The following is an 18,321-nucleotide window of genomic DNA, read 5'->3' as shown; positions in this document are numbered from 1 at the left end:
TGGCGGGGCCGCGGGGGAGTGCGCCGGAGCTCCACAATTACTCGCTCCATCGCCATGGAAACAGCCTGGATGCAGCGGGCTGGATTTGTGTAGCACATCTGCTGCCAGGCTCATAATCAACTGCAATCTCATCTTTTTTCCCTCTGCTCTCACTGCTTATTTGATTGTGAGTTTGCTTTCTCTTCTCATACATGCTGGGAATGTACACGCAGACAGAGCTGTGTACATGTTGACTTTCTCCCTGTGCAAACACACCACAACACACGTATATATATGTACCCCAGGAGTATTCACTTGTTAGTATAGTATTCATATGCTAAGGAGGTACACTCTCTGTGTATCCAAATCATATAGAGTGGTTTGGGTCAGAAGGGACCTTAAAGATTATCTAGTTCCAAACCCCAGCCATGGGCAGGGACACCTTCTACCAGACTAGGTTGCTCAAAGCCCGATCCAACCTGGCTTTGAACACTGCCAGGGATGGGGCATCCACAGCTCTGGGCAACCTGCTCCAGTGCTTCAATACCCTGATAGTAAAGAATTTCTTTCTAATATCTAAACTAAACCAACCCTCTTTCACTTTAGGGCCATTACTCCCTGTCCTATTTACACGCCCTTGTAAAAAGTCCCTCTCTACCTCTCTTGTTGCCCCCATTCAGGTACTGGAAAGTGCTCTAATCTCTCCCTGGAGCCTTCCTTTCTCCAGGTTGAACAACCACAACTCTCTCAAACCTGTTTTCATAGGAGATGATCTTCTTGGTCCTCCTTTGGACTTGTTCCAATGAATAATACACCTTAGTCATATTTCAAGTTTGAATAAGAGACCAGTGGAAGACAAGACTACTGTCAAAATATCATATTTTCCTTTCCATAAATTGTCTCTCTCCAAAACAAGGTGAAAATCCGAGACAGCTATTATGGAACTTCCAAAACTGCATCTGGCACCCACAAACAGTGACCTGAATCTTCATGCAACTAATGCTACACTAGATGTTCCCTGTTCTGTCCAAGGTCTGATGAAACACCAGGAAAACTTCATGCACAAAAGGTTGTTAGACACTGACAAAAACTCTGTCTTACCCTCTGACAATACAAAGAAGGAAAGATGATTAGAAGAAAGGAAGCAACATTGCAGAGAGAGAAAAGATTCCTAAGCCAATAGTGCAGACAGCAAAGGGACTTGACAGCTGGGGGCAATTTCTGGCTGCTCCTGAGACTTCTGTGGGACAACTGAAAAAGTCTTTTGCGTTCTGTTATCAGTCTTTCTATGTTTCTGTTATCGAAACTGCAAAATGAGGAGAAAAGTCGAATGCATGCATTTATATTAAAAAGATAAGCTTGGACAGACCATGATACACTGATATACTATTACTATGATGTTAAGAAAGAATTTCAGATGGAAAAAATGAGGACACATTCCTTATTCATGAACCCTTATTTTCATTTATTTAATTAAAAGAAGAATAAAAAACGAAAGCCCTTCTGAAAACCCCCAACATTTCTATATTACACTAATAACAGAAATTCACTGCATTTGCTGTGGTAAATAGCAGCATTTTAAAATGCACTGTGACAGAACCTCGCAGGTAGTTACACTGATCTCCTTGAACAGTAAAGGCCACTCCTCGTTAAATGTCTTCAACCTGAAACTAATCCAGAGTCTAGGAAGGTCTTTGAATCCTGTTGGTCTAGTGCTCAGGAGCAAGGCCAAGAACAGGGAGCTACACCAGAGATCTGGCTTTTCAGGACATCTGTTACTCAATTATAATTATTGACAGAGAAATGAGCTTCTGAGAGAACAGCATTTTTAATGGCTCAGGATGTCATCAGGGTTCACTTCTTACAATGCTGTACTTCTTCCGGCTTTTCATTTGCCTTTAGAGCAGCACCATCGCTATAACGATTACCCTGAGCTTGCCAACTTTCACGGTCATTCTTTCAGTTTTGAAATATGAAACTGTGGAAAGATATTCAATGTGCATTTTAAGGGAAAGGGGGCTAATTAAAAAGCCCAGATTTGCTGACAGAACTTGCTGGGGAAAAAGCAATCTGTCTAGTTCCTTCCTTTTCCACTCCTCCTTCCACCTAAATCATGTAGGAGAGTGGTCTAAGAGTATGGAGCATACTCTGTAATTTGTGTGTGAATGTTCCAATATTATATTTTCTAGCTGTTATTGTCATGTCTTATGGACTGCAAGTGCTGTCAATATGTAGACTTAAAATAGTCATGCAAACCGTAAATAAATATTTAAATGGTACTGGACAATGAAAACCAAATGTCACATTCCTAGTGGGTCTCTACACGGAATTTTTTTAAAAGCCAATATTAAATTGAAGAGGTTCCTAATTAAACAAATTGTTCCTTTCTGTTGTGTGATACACAGAGTACAAAACTCTCCATTAGGCTGTGCTTTGTTAAACAAAGCCCCACTGCAAGCAAACATAATTATTATCAGTGCAACTTTGATGTATCTGGAGAAACCTTCTCTTGTCCCAGTTTTTAAATCTCCCCATCTGCATTTCACACGCTGACAGGAAGAAGACCATGTCCCAGATTAGGGTTACCAGTCAAGAATTCAGAAGACCATTTTTAAGGTCTTTTTCTGTCATAGGTAAGGAGCAGAAGTGACAGATCTCTGCTTCTGATGGCAGCAAGCTGTTAGATTTAACGTTAAGAAATCTCACCTTTGTCACTTTCTTTTCTCGGTAGTCTCCCCTGTAAATTGCATTTCTATTCTCACAAGGTTTTGTTGTGAGAATAAACACACTAAGAATTTTGTTGCACTTTAAAGCAGGACAGGCCACAGATACCTAAGAAAGTTTTTAAGGGAGATAAAAAATTCAAGGCTAGAAAAATCCAGGCAATTTCAAAGCAACATAATAAACAAGATTTGTGAAAAAAAAATCTTCTAAGATAGCAGGATAAAATGATGCTCTTCAACCAAAAGGATAAAAGATTTCTAGGAAGGCTTCACACCGGAGCTGCTACTTGTCAATCTGACAGCAGCTCTCAGCAGTATGCTGTCATGGGCTAAGACCTGTTTGTGTGTGGGAGCTGAGGAACAATCAGCAGTGATAGAATACTTACTCATCCTTCTAGATCGTGGGGTTTTCTTTTTTTAGCCCAGATACCTAAAGAGGAAGATGGTTAACCTACTAACACTTCCCAAGTCATGGACTTGCTGGTTGGCTCCCACTGACTCCTCTTCCAGTGCCATAAATTATGTGCCAATTCTCAGTAAGCTTTCCAGCCCTTTCAGAAGTCCATTTGTAGAAGCAGCTGATTTGTACCAGGAACAGCTAGTCCTATATATTTATTCCAGGAATACCTACAGATTTCTCTTCTACATCTGTATTCTTGAAGTGTCACTTAAGACCTAGTCTTTAGATAATAAAAGGTTTCAGAGGTTTCAAGGCCACATTCAGTTTGTTTTTTTCCCTATTCCTAGTATCAGAAAACCTTATGCCTCTTTATCAGAAGGCCCCTTTATTTCAAATGAGAAGCTTTGATGAATTTTATTCTTTTCCCTAATATTACTGCATCTGAAATAAGTTTTTGGATAGCAACACATAAACATAAATTAAAATGAAAATGCTGGAGCATAGCATAAACAGCAATCTATCCTTTCTGCCATTTAAGACAACCTTACTACAAACCACAAAGATTATCTGAATAGGAACACCCAAGTGATATATAAGCTGCTGAAAACAGTCAGGAACACAGCTTTGCAAATCAGATTAGACATGACCTTCAGAGGTGATCTGCCACCATAGCACCCAGAAGGTCTATATGAATTACAAAACCACAGAACCTTTCATTCTGCAAAGCATGGACAGATTTAATTTCCACCATCCAAGCACCAGTGTGTGCATCTAATGTTCACTACCTTACCCTGTACTTTGAGCATCAAGAGCATTCAAGTATCTTCCTGCACCACTGGGCAAGTTGCCCCCCTTTTGAGGATACATACATATGTTAAAAGCCTTCAAGATACAGAGACATGCATGAAAGAAAATCTCCACTTGTCTTATACAAATGAAATCAGAGCTTTATAGAATTTCATACAACACTCCTGGACATACACAACAGCAGTCTGGATGACGACTGTCTAGGAGTGTTGAATTTGCAATTCTTCTTCATCTTCTCTGATAACTGAAGCACTTCAGCTAAGCCAAAGGCAGCCTACAAACAGTCCTGAAATTGGCTACAGGAACTGATATGAATATTTCTCAGTTTTCCTATTGCTAAATGATTACACGTAGTCTGGGTAGCAAAAGGAGACTTCCTAGTTCAAACAAATAACAGTGGGTTCTTTTTCCACCCCCAATGTTAACTCCAAGAAGATCTAAAATGCCTCATGTTTGATATAGAACCAAAATATCCCCATCTAAAAAAAAAAAAAAAAAAAAAAAAAAGAAAAAAAGAAGAAAGCCACCACAACCAGACATAAGAAACGAAGTCTAAAAAGGGAAGAAAGAGAAACTGAGTTGCTTAGAGGGTGACTATTTCGTCACAGTGAACAAGTTTGAAGTTGAATAGATTTTGATACATGCACAAACAAAAACAAAAGTATTTCTAACCTTGATATTGGGTACAGCAGAGCCCTATCTGACAAACAACCTCAAGTGATGTTTAGGTTTGGCGGTAGTGTCATATACAATCATAGTTAGTTTGTCTTTGGATAGCTATCATATTAAAAAAGCCCTTAAAATACACAAGCCCCCGCAGCTGTCTGCAACCTTTAAGTCTTGCCATTTTAAACATACACTGCAGTCATATAGCATGAGAGGACACTGAAGAATTTCAAATCAGTTATAATAAATCCAGACAGTAGGCAGCAAAAGGTTTCACAGTACACATCATCAGCTTCAAGATTCCTTACATGGCACTCTTAAATACACAAATGCAAGAGGCTCAGAAATCATCATGTGAGTTTTACAAATTTTAGTACATTCGGCCTATATGAGCACTATCTGTCAAATCTATCCCATACTCTTCATCCACAGTTGCAGCTAGGATTTTCCCTGCTGCCTCTTTTGCCCACATTGTTCAAATATATATAATAATTTGGTATCAAAACCCTTTGCAACATACTAAAAAAAATTTCAGTCATGTCACTGTAATCTCAATTCTCTCATTCAATTACTTGGTCTAGAGTACACATGCCTGGGAAAGAACAATTCCACATAGCTGCAGCATTTTATCTGCAATATTCTTCCATCTTTAGCTACTTCTCCAGCTCATGCTTTGCACACACTGGCAAAAAAGCAACAGAAGCTGGATTTATCTGCAATCCAAACAGTCTAAGACTTCCATTTAATGCTTGGGTCTCCACAGGACAGGCACTGGGGAATGTACATCGTACTAACACTGTTGAAACAAATTACACCTTGTACACACTTGGTCTTGTGTCTCTTACATGCATGCATGCTCCAGTCCACCTTATTCATTAGTGCATTGTGGTTTTCCTCATCTGGAAGATGCAGATTAAATCTCTACACGGTCATATGAAATGGCAACCAAATGATTTCTTTAACTTTTCTGCTTTTAACAAAACCAAAAAACGATATGAGGGACAAAATAAAGGAAAATTTTGTCTGTCTCAGTTATCTGAACTTATTTTGATGCTGCCATGGTTTGCCATTTAAATAATGATGCATGATTTTTTTTAATATGTTAATTACATAAATAGGTACTTAGAAATTACTTAAACAGGAGATTATTTACCCCATTGACTGTAGAAACCCATGTGTCAGCACATCTGCTGCACAGGAAGATTAAATCTGTTCACACAAAACTCCTGTTCTCTCTTGCTAATGGGGAGAGATTAGTAGTATGAGACCTGAAGCAGAGGCTTTGGGTTTTATCCAACAGACCCTTAAGTCTTACACAATGAATGATGCTAGCATACATCTCCAGATTTCTAAAAACCCAGTATATACTTGCCTAGGCATTCTGGAAAAAGAAGTGGGATTTTTACTGAGCAGACTTTTCTATGTGTGTGCTTTAATTTCAAAAGCTTCTGCTGTGTGTTATTTAAGAATAACAATCAGACACCCAGCAGCCTTTAGAGGAACTGTATTGGTGTGATTATGCACCTTTAAGACCAGAATGACAATGCTAGTTGATGATGTTTAGAATGAGACTACTGAAAAAGACTCAATTACAAGGTTATCTTTGCCTTGGTTCACCTTCCCAGCTGCTGTGAAGAACCTGCAGGCTATTAGTTTAATAGCTGTTGATGAGGGCCTATCCACCATTTATCATATCCCCTTCACACTCCTTTTACATCACAGGCTTGCAGGGAAAGGTGTCAGAAGGCTCTGATGGGAGAAAGGGATTGCCAAGACTACAGTTAATGAGAAGAACAGAAAACATGAGTCTAGTTTCCAGATCAAGCAAGCACACAACTTCTTCTCTTTCTTTAGAAGAATATGTTCTGTCTGCTTCCACCTCATGCAGGAATGAAAGTCAAATCAGTGCTCACATAAGCTGAATGAACAGTTAGGGCTGTTTTCCACGTAGTTATTGCATGTATACTCTAATAGGAGCAATCTACCGAGTGAACACAGCTTTAGCTAGAAAGGGCAATATCCTCCATACCCTCATAAGGTAATTCGGACCACACAAAATGAGCTACCGACACTTCTATTCTGTGTCAGCCTCTGGCAGCACGCATCTGTTCCCATGGACTTCAAAGCCTCCCTAAACTGGGCTTTGCCAACACCCTCTGCTCAAAGACATTAACAGCCACTTTTTCAATCCATGTATATGGAAATGCACAGCCAAGTATACATACCCCAAACACGTGTTGCATGTACAACAGAAGCATGCCCACACACGCCCATTCACAGCCAAATGTAATATAAATAACCTCACTATATAAATAGGCTTGCTTAAATGAAGTGTCTTACTTAAATAAGGCTGACATAAATACTCTTTCTTTTATGCTGCCTGTTGCATCTCATGTTAAAGTCTGGGAAGTGGCAACTATGTTGGAATGACCGGAGAAACCCCACTCAAAGTCAATAGATACGAAGGACAGGAGAGCTCAGCATCATGATGTAACATATCACTGGTGAAGATTTTGTGAAAAGGATAAAAGACAGGCAATTTTTTTTTTTTGCATATGTGTCTCTGATGTCAAGATAGATAAATATTAGTAAGACAGGCAATAAGAAATTGCAAATAATCAGAGGAGATCCTCAAGCATTAAAGCAGCAGCCCACACAAAACCAAAGTCATAAAAAGAAAAAAAGAAAAAAGTGTTAGAAAAGGAAAAGTAACTTTTCCCTCTTTCTCTGCATTTTTGGAAGGACACCAGATGACTGTCCATACTTCTAACTATGCTCATGTCTGTATTCATCAATATGGTTTTATGGACATTTTGGGTCTTATCCTTTTCAAAACATTTCAAGAAACTGTTAAGACTGGTTTCTCTGAAGATGGGTAGGAAGGACCGGCTGTCAGAAAGGACTCTCTGAACTTCCCTCCAGCAACCCTACTTCACATTCAGCCCACACACCAGGCCCAGCCCTATCAGTGTTCTGGCTCACTTTGTCAGAGCTGTTGAATCTGTTCAGAACCTCCTTCCTGCTAATGAATGTCTCCCTAATCAATCTTCAGAGTACATATTTCTTCAGTCTCAATCACCCATGAACTAAAGATGCTGTCAATACTGCAGCATGGCAAGGCTTGCCATTGCAGAGGCAAATCTTGCCATGTACTCTCTGTGTTGAACCCTCTGCTCTTTGCATATGGTAGGTGGAATGATTACTTTGTCTTCCAAGTGAAGAGAAAAATTTATAAAGGTCAAGCAATGCCGAGGCAGTTGCAACAGTGGATACAAACTCAAAGTTTTCCTCACTCTTCATTTCTCAGCCTCTGAAGCACAAACATATGCATAGTGCTAAGCCAGTAGTATTTCTACCTGTTACATTACTGCTTTATTCACGGTTGGACCATTTTCATTCCATTAGTTCTTTCCTTTAAAAACATTTCAGAATTGGTTTAAAAAAATAAAAATAGATGTTTAAAAAGATTTCAGTCTTCCTTAATCGTGCAGAGATATATTTTCAAAGCAGTATGCCAAGAGTGTTCCACGTGACTCCCATTCATGTTAAAATTAGAGTCACCAGAATAAACCCCATATGCTGCTTTGAAAAGGTACTGCAATGTGTCCAAGGGAAATTTCTGCAGCTTAATGGTGCTTGCACAGTTTTTCTGCTTGCTTTTCTTCTTTTAATTTCTGAATATTTTTTTTTTTTATTTTAAAATAACACTTTGTACTATCTGGAAAAATAGAAAGAAGGGATTTGCTGGTTTTCTTGGTTTCTCTGCAGCCCTTTTATTTTAATCAGAATATCTTTGCTTTGCAGTATGCAAAGCTTCTAGAAGCTTTTTTGTAACTCTTTTTTTAATACTGTCACTGTAGACAACCTTTCTATTCAAGCTGTAACCTGCAGTGAGATCTGGAGGTCTGACTGCCTTCCACACCTGAGCTGTTATCCTGTCTAGTGGTGTTCAATATTTCAGTGTAAGCTTGAAACTAATTTTCATATCTGGGCAGTGGGGAACTTTTTTTCCAGAAAGCTTGAGGCATAGTCTCTCCTTAGCAATAATAGCACTGCTACTTGTCCTGAAGCCAGGCACCATGAATGTACAGGTTTCTATATTCAAGGTCCTGTCTTACATGTGGACTTTCTGCCCAACACAGAGCATCTGTACCACCTGTGGCAGCCGCAGAAGCCTACCCACCCAAAGCCAGCTGCAGTGCTGGGCTTATTGTGGGCATAGTGTTGCCCTAGTTTGCCTTGGTAATCACAAATGCTGTGCTCACATACACACATACTGATAAATACTAGTTGATTATTAAATTTGTAATTTATTACTATAGTCTTCCTGATCATTTGAAGAGAGGAAAAAAAAATTTCTGACAGCTCTGGTTCTTTTGTAATTGCTCTTAAATTTTTACTGCTTATAAGTCTCCACATGAGAGATTGTGCACAAAGACAGTGTGAATGCCATCTTTTCATTTTATCTTCATCCTTCTCATTACTATCTCAAATTGCCACACATTTTTATTTCAGCCATTTACATAAACAATGCAGCAAACACTGTATCTAACCACTTAATTACTTCAATCTTTAAAGGATGTAAACAAAGGGAAAATATTTTGCTTTAATGTGGAAGGTGCTTCCACTATGGAGGAAAAAAAACAAGTCTACTTGCTAAGAGAATTGTGTATCAGGACACAAGAAAAGAAACCAAGATATGGTTGTTTTGTCATTAAAGTACTGACAAGTGAGGTGTGAGCTAATTTCCCATCTCTACCACTAATTTTCCAAGCAACAGGCAGCAAGACATCATTTATGTATTCTTGTTATCCAATTAAAAATCACTTAACATCACCTTTCCTTTCTTCTTTTTAACCCTTTGTATATTCTGCCAATTTAAGTGGTATTCTTTGGTCATAAACCTGTGCTTAAAAGAAACACCTGAAATTTCCCATGGTGGGGAAATGACAGCTTGCAGTTAAAGCTACAACCTGTAAGCAATGGAGCTTCAGCTACAACAAAGGTTTCTGTACAAGACAAGCATTTAGAAAAAAAAAAAACAACAAAAAAACCTTACAACCAACCACAAAACAATGAGACCCCCCAGGCCAATCCACTAGTAGCCAAACACCGCTCTGCAATTTCTACAGACAAGGCCTGCTTTACTATTAGGGTTCAAATATGATAATGAGTTAGACAAATCACCATGTCAGCTGAGCTGCAGTAGTAGCCAGTGGTAAATATTTAGTAAAACATACTTTTGTAAATGTTAGCAAGAACAATTTGAGGAAATGCTTTCAATTTCTGAAGGAAATTTCTGAAGGCGCTTAAATGCCCCTGAGTAATAACAGCTCAGTTGTCAGAGCTAAGACAAGTTAAACTGCTTCAAAGGGATCACTGCAGTTCAGGGGGAAAGCCTGACTTCTTAAAGTGGCTGCTGAATCCATTACAAGGATCTTTCACACTTTATTTAACATTAAGAAAAGTCAACATTAGAAAATACATTTTACACATAAAACTACAAAATAATTCAGGTTGTTAGAAATTTCTAGGCATCATGAAGTCCTGCAGACACAGCAGAGCTAACTTCACACTTAAGTCAGGTTCCTCAGGGCAAGTCTGGGCAAGTTTTGAGTTTCTCCAATGATGAAGATTCCATAATCTCTCTGTGCAATTGGTTCCAGTGCTGCACCACTTTTCTTCTTTCACTGTGTACTTCTGAGAAGGGTGTGCATCTTCTCAGCTTCTTGTTCAAACAATGGAAGAAGATACAACTGGATCCACCCTCATGTGCCCAGCCTTTTGCAGGATGAACAAATCTGGTTCCTTCATATTCCCTTTGAATACCACGTGGTCCATTGTCCTTAATCATATTGGTGGCCTTTAGTTGGACTAGCCTCATTTCTCCCCATTACTGGGGCACAAAACTGGACACAGTCTTCCACCTGCTGCCTCATAAAGGACAAGTTGGAAGAAATAATTCCTTCCTCCGACCTGCTAGCTATGCTTTAGCTAATGTAGCCTAGCATGTAGTTAGTCCACATCACACAAGGGTGCACTGGTGATTCATGGTACTCATCAACTCACCAACCATCCTACAAGCAAGCACTTACAATTATATTTGTAAAACATGAAATTCATCTTTCTGAGTCCTCAGTTTGCATTGGCAACCACACATCCTCAGCTTTTAATATCAAAGAAAATATCAGAAGAAATTAATATCAAAGCCTTGGCCATCATAAAAATCAACACAGGATACTGAAGTGTTACTCTACTACTAAAATTGAGAAACGTCTACTAAAATCAAGAAGTGTAGAGAAGGAAATTAGAATCATCAAACTCTTTCAAATGATAATAACTAAAGCAAATTGAGCAGCTATGAAACATCCTGTTCTCTGGAGCTTAAAAGCAACAAGGCAATAAAAAACCCCTAGCCCATGCAAAGCTAAATAAGTTTTATGGAGATATTTTCTTTCTTTTCTCATCAAGTAGAACCACTAGTTTAAAGATTTTGCTTTAGCTGGTACTTTAAAGACTTTACACAGCGAAGGGCCATTTAGGCCATGTATCTAACTGAAACCATTTTCAAGGTACACACACACCCCATACCTTCTGCCTGAGATTTATCTCCCAGATTGGTGGAGATACCTTTTTTCTCTATGTAAATTAAACTTTGCAGCCCACTGTATGCAGAATTAGGCTAGATAAAATAATATCCAGTTCTCTGCCATCATTATTAAAATGTTGTATTTATACCATTACTTGTGAGGTAAGACTTTTTTTGTCCATATAGTTCAATTTTTAAGAATAAGAAACATGATTGCGCGTGTAATTTTGAATTTACAGTTTTAAGAGTGGCCTTCAGATTTGCACTACTGCTGAAAATACAGAGCTGCCAATAACCCCTATCCTGGCTTTACAAATTGGCTTCCAATATTCTACAACCTCAAAGGGTCTTTCTGATGCCTTGATGGGAGATGTGGCTGTGCAAAGTAGTCAGCAGGCATCCCCAGCTAGAAGGTGAGAAAAGTTATTAACACCATCCTTAAGACAGGTAGAAGTGCTATGAGCCTTGCCATTGCTCCAAGGAAAGAGGACAGACAGAAGGAAAGTCTGGGGAATAATTCTGGTTGAAGTATTGAACAGGGAGAGAAGTTAAAGGAAGGTTCACTTGGAACGGAGAAAGAAATCCAGTAAGATTTCTACATGCAGCCACTAGTTTATATATATGCTTTTGAAAAAATCAGTTATATGACAATCAGATCAATTCATATTTAAAAAAAAGAGAAAAGAACATCACTGAGAATAAAACAGCCCTTTAACAACTTCCAGATCCCTAACTTATATAGATATGAGTTCTTGGAAGGGATCTGAAAATCTTGACAGATATGAGATTCCATCCTTTATCTCACACATCTGATTTTACAAAAACAAGGATGTTTCATTTTTCTGCTTTGTGACTTTTCACTATGAAGGGCTGATCAATTGCTTCTGAAGAGTCTGATAACGTAACATTGATATGATGAGATGTGTAGTTTCCTTTGGACTCCTGTTTAAGTACAACAAAAAGGACTAGGAAGCATTTACTATTCAAGCAGAATGGATACAACTGCAATTTTTAAGTTCTTGCTGATGAAGTTCTCATATTAGCAACACAAGAAGGATAAGTCAGTTTCCCTAAGACAGAAAACTGATGCTTGAAATCTGAAGATAAGTCTCCAGAGAGAAAAATTACCATAAAATTCAAAGCATGTGTGAAAGCTGTTTCCCCAGATGCTTCTCTTCTAGAAGCAGACTTGACATTCTTGATGCAAGGATGGTTCTTGAGCATTTCAGTTTCATGGTCGTGGCACGGTATCTTCAACTGACATGGCAAGATCTGTAATCATCTACACAAATGTCTTTTCAAGGATTCTGACACAGAATTTGGTATTTGTTCCTTTACCTCTCTCTGGTGTTTGGGTCAATACACTTACATGGCATCAAATCTCTTTCCATTCCTGTGCTCAGCTTATAAAGTGATATTCCTCAGCTTTCCTATGTATTACAAGGGGCCTTGCTTCTCTGCTTGCTCATATATGACTGACATATAAAGGTAACTTGAGGAACTGAGATGGAGCCTCTCAATAAATTACCTTTCAGTCACCTTTCAGAAAGTACGTGCTAAACCCCTCACCTCCCACCCTCCTCTATTTTGCCACTCATCCAGTGTCTGGGAACTTGAAGACAGCTCACATTAGCAAACCAAGGCCCAGTTTAGCCTGTGATCACCTAAGAAAGCTTTTCAAACTAACTGTGCTATAGGTTCCCCAATGTTGGTGCCCTAGGTAACCTACAGAGAGCCAGCAGAGACATGTCTGTTGGCCCCATGTGCATGGTGTAGACACGTCTTGAAATAGCTGGTGTGGGTAAAGGAGAGGAGAGCCCATCCGCACCCACGCACTGTCCTTTCCTTTCATGCCGGCTCCCAGCAGCCCTCCCCTCCCATATGCCTCTATCACAGCCAACCTTAATTTACACTGGTGCATCGGGTAGCAGGATCAGCTTGTCAAATGCTGGGCAGTTACCTCATGTGCTAAAAATAGAGACAAGCAGCAGCAGTGACTGACTGGCAAACGCCTTTTTAATGGTGACTGACGTATTCAATCAAGACAATACATGAGATGTAAACTGCAAACAATGAAGGACATTTGTATAAGGACAGATGAGACAAAGGCAACAAAGCACCCTGGCTTTGCTTATGAGACATGTATGAAAGATTTCTGCTGCTCTTTTCAACCACTGTGCTATTTAGATTACAATTACTTAACGCCAACCAACAATAATACAAGCTTTTCTGCTACTCCAAGAGAGGCTATAAAAATCTCATTGTCAGCTGTATCATTCACCACGATAACCTCATTTCAATTGAAACAAAATCTCCGAGATATCACCTCTCCCCCCTTCCCTCCCTTTTTTATTTGCCTATAATAAGGTCTATAGTCTGGGGAGCTCTCAGGCTGAATTCCATGCATTGTAATTCACAAAATGAAAATCTGGTATTATATGCCCACTGACATTCATATCACCAGCAATTCATGCAGCAAAAAGCCATATGCCATGCACTTCTGATTTAAGTGTACTACAAAAACATATCCTAGAAAGAAGAAATAAAAATACAGAGACAAGCGTGGTTCCTGGGATCTCATTATTATCCACACTTTTAGACAGGAATGACAGGGGCAATGTCACAAAATATGCTGTTTTGGTGACAATTGCAGTTAGGTTGTATCATTTCCCTCGGCAGCTAACACACTCTACATGCAAGTGAGGCACTTTTTTTTCCAGTGCAAAAGGTTTCTATGGAGTAGAAAAAAAGCAGTTAGCATAGATAACCTACACTCAACGTTTCTCCTCTGGATATCAGGCTTTCCACTCAGTCATCTTTTTGAAGGCTGAGAAGTTTATTGGTTTGATCAGCACCCACAGAGATGAAAATGAAGAGAGCTTTGAAAATACAAAGTACCAGCAGTTTTAAAAATTGCCATCTCCAGGGTGTTACATAGACCCGTATGTGTTCTACAGTAACACACACGGTTCACTGGAAACCTGGGGGACAAAATACACTCTGCCAATGGCGGCTAAGTTTTCCACAAATAAGAGATTTCACATGAACAGGGACTTTTATCACTGAGGAAAGGATAAGACAAGCTGCTGGCCAAGGAATGGATTGCACTAAAATGCTCTTTTCCTTTTTTTCTTTTTTTTTTTAATAGCAGATGTTTTGTTCAGACATTTCTTCCTTGCTTTTGGCCTGAAGAATCCTTCTATTTGTTAGCATACCCATCCTGGCATATAAATGGACAGAAAGGACAGAATTCAAGATTTAAAATGCTTTTCCTTTTAAGACTATGCCCTCCATGAAATCATTGCATATGTGATCACTGGAGAAGGATCGTTCAGCTACAACTACATATGACCCTATTTCTAAAGACTTTCAAAGCCTTGTGGCAAAGACAGAAAATAGTAAAGATATGTTTTAAATGCAAAAAGTCTTTCAACTTGAAAAAATAGTTCATAAGCTACAGAGTGCAGAAAAAGGGCAAGTGTGGCTCCTTACTGCTTCATTAGGCAGTCTAGCAACTTACATTTCACAAATTAATTTTTTAAAATGCATTTGCATTCTTGACAATGCTAGTTCAGACTGAAAAATTTTCAAAGAGAAACAACCAACTAGATTTAAAAATGCAATACTCTTGTTCAGTCCCTTTGAGCTTGACAGTCCCAGCCTTTGGAGTATGAATACTTTAATCTGATTTTTACAGACTGATGCCTCAGTAAGAGGAAAGCCGCATTTTTAGCATCTTTAACACCCCTTCTCAGGTTCCTGCAGCCAGGAGCAACAGACAAGTAATAAAGTGTCTTTGACAAATGCAATGGGACACATTTGGAGACCTGACAGATGTAGATAAATGCACAGAGACAGAGAAGACTAAACAGAACCATTCTGAAATGAGCAGCCAATGAAGGCACACATTTGGAGTATCTAGGCCACAAAAAGCATAGAGGAAACACTGACCAAATGCCAGGGAAAAGTCTTAAACAGGCTCTTCCTACATCACATTAAATTGTACTGCTTAAAACAGACCATTCTTAAGGAAGGGGCTGCTAATGGAATAGACCTAACAATCTTTTTGCACCCCAATTTTGCTCTTCTAAAGGATTTCTATTGTATTTGAAGGGAGTTTTTTTTCTTCAATTAAAAAGTCTCATTTTCTGTGTAAGCTACGCAGCAGACTTGCAAAATGTTAATTGCTATAATTTTTTAATAAATTCATGCACTACACAATTAATGATACAATATATTTATAGCAATTTTCTGTTTCCCATAAAAGCTAATAAAGTGCTATTGGCCTCAGGTGTGAAAATTTGGGATTTAATTTGTGCTAATCTGCCCCAGCCTGGGGAATACTGAATTCATTCTGTGTGAGAATAATTTATTTGCAGTATCCCTGACTGATACAAACAAAGCATTCTCAAGGGAAGGTGCAATAAAGCTAACAGAGAGGTGCAATCATTCCACTAGCCTGGCATTTCCCACTAGTAAAATACAAATAGAACAGCTTTCCAAAGCTTCTCCCAAAAGAAGGTAAATTCATATACTTCAGACCCATAAGAAAACAATAATGCTTTGGAGGGCATCCGTGAAGAGGGTATTTACCATCCCTTTTCCTTCTTCCATTGAATTGAAAAGGAGGTGACAGACAGATTTACAGACTGACCAAAGGATTTTACTTTCAAGTTCGTCTGTATTATTTTTTCTCCTGTTTGAGGTAATGGTTTCTTCCCATTCCTGAAGCTATTACTTGCCATCCTTCTCCAAGCATCCCTGTGCAGTGCAGTGTGGGGAAAGAGGGGCACAGAGACAGAGGAAAGAACCAGTCTGGGGCTGGAGCTGCTGCTGCAGCTGTGGCAGGGTGATGAAGGAGGCTGGAGCAAGTGGCCAGATATCCTGGTTCTGATTTTGACCCTGTAGCTGCTTCACTGCCAAGGCACTTCAGCTCTGGGTGTCTTTCCCTCCTTCCTGTAAAATGTGGTTTGTCGAAGCTTGGCCAAGCTTGCAAGAGGAGAAAAGTGCAGGATATTGTTAGTGCCACTAGAGGGGATAACTTGAGCGTGCTGGGGACCTACTGCTCCTCCAGGAGTGCGGCAAAACCCTGCCACTTCCAGGTCAGGCACAGAGCTGCTGTGGCAGGCACTAGCATTAGAACAACGAAATTGCAGCCAGGGGGGCATTTCGGTCAGGATCTGTACACAGTCTGCTCCTGGTGTCTCCCTAATTTGCAGAGGACCCAGCAAAGCTGGTGACATCTCCTCTGCCACACTGCTGCTCTGACCCTCTCAAAATGACCCTCTAGACCTTTGTTTCCTCATGGGATAACATATTATCTAACGGTGGTGTTGGCCCACAACATGTTTTCACACAAACGTGTGTTTCACTGCTCAGACAAGTATGGTTCTTAAGAGCCTGCCCTTGAACATTTAGTCATATTCTGAACCTAGCCTTACACAATCATTCATCCTACAGCTGCCAAAAGCGTGACAACACTAGAGAAGCTGCGAGAAACCTGTGGAATGGCATTTCCAAACCGCCACTGAGAAAGGAAATAGTATTTTTCATTTTTATGTTATGCTTGGTTACCTTTTCTGTTATCTTGTCAGCGAGCAACGAAAAATGTTTGCAGGGTCTGAGCATGAGCCATAAACATCTTTTGTGGTTATCAAATGCCTCAGTGTTTGCCTTGCTATTTAATTACAGGACTCACGTAGGGCATTTATTGTTTGCATCTGTTGCTGCTGTGAGCAATGTCTACTCTTCTGATTACCACACAGGCAGTTTATTATGTGTATACCTGCCAGTGGAATTATCATCTTGCTGAGCAGACCCCACTGGTGCAGGGGAATCCAGTGATGCAGCTCGGTGTGTCACTGAAACAGCCAGATACCACAGGGGCAGTTCCTTAGGATACCCAGGTTTGCCACTGTGAAATGAATGGTAGCTGAATGCTGAAACCAGAGGTTTTTGAGTTTTCTGAGAATGTTTTTCTTATTACAAAATATTTATTATTATTATTATATTCTTATATGCTTTATATATATTATATTCTTATTATTAAAAATATATTCTTATTACAAAATAAATTTTCATAAAACATTTAAAAGCTCATGTTTTATACTATGATGATCTCGAACACATGTCCAGAGGGCAAATGAACTAGATCGCCCAGTAATGAGAAAAATGCGTTGGTAGCATCATTAGCCAACCTCATCCCACTTTCCTATTCCTTAAAACTGTAGTTTTAGTGAATACGGCAGATTCTGATTTCAAGTGTCGTACACCACAGTACTTTCAGTGGTTTTCAGTTTTGGCATCTCATACTTAACTTTAGCCATGCTGAAATGATAATCTGAGTAGTCATTTTTGGCCATCTAAAAATCTAAAACTATGCTAATGTACTAATAAAAGCAGCCACATTGTGCCCATTTTCTACAATGCAGCTTCAACACTTTCCCAGGTGAGTAAAAAAAATTTGTGTTTTTCCTTCCACGCTGGGGCTGGGAGCAGTTATTTTTATTCTTAATGTGCTTTTTTAAGATGGCACTACACTAGGTACAGAATTAGCAAATTGTTCATACTGTTCTGCAGGTCTAATAAGACAAGCTATGGCTGGTCCTGCAATTAAAATAACACATTTGCTCACCCTTCCTCCTATTAGCATGTGAACTTCAAATGTACAAAAAGCAGCCAACTGAAATCTCTGGAAACCAGAAGTAAGAGGATAATCTTGTCCCCTACATAATGTCCTACTTGCTGTCTCCTTGTACGCCAAGAAGCAATATGTGTATTTTACAATAAGATCACTAAAAAGATAGTGATCTCAATTTAAGTCCTCATTAGGGCAACACAGGTGCATTTATTTAAGAACAACTAGTGGGGATCAATAAAAAATTTTTCTTTGGGAGTATGCTTTCATTTGGCCCCAGGGGGGAATTTTACTGTGGGGCAGGTACTTTGAATTCCACCTATTAAAAATAAACGATAAACCCTGAATCAATTTAAGTACTTCTTAGTCTGTGTAGCAGCAGAGCCTGATTACCCTGAGCAGAGCATAGGTGGTCCCTCCATGAGGGAAAACTGACTGGTGGGCACCTATTTAAATGGGCATGGTGATGAAGATTTCTAGATGCTGGAGTGAGAGATAACTCAGTCCAGCTTTCTTACAG

At 39.3% G+C, this 18,321-nt stretch overlaps 1 protein-coding gene across 1 annotated transcript in view; it reads right to left on the bottom strand.

Annotated features, from left to right (window-relative positions):
* Nucleotides 1-18,321, bottom strand: part of ELMO1 (engulfment and cell motility 1) — a 316,924-nt gene that overhangs the window by 83,898 nt on the left and 214,705 nt on the right. The gene's annotated exons all lie outside the window — the stretch shown is intronic.

Source organism: Pseudopipra pipra, chromosome 1 (genome assembly GCF_036250125.1).
Source record: "Pseudopipra pipra isolate bDixPip1 chromosome 1, bDixPip1.hap1, whole genome shotgun sequence".
Classification (NCBI taxonomy): Eukaryota; Metazoa; Chordata; class Aves; order Passeriformes; family Pipridae; genus Pseudopipra; species Pseudopipra pipra.
Note: the sequence above shows the minus strand (reverse complement) of the source record. Positions and strands in the feature narration are given on the sequence as shown.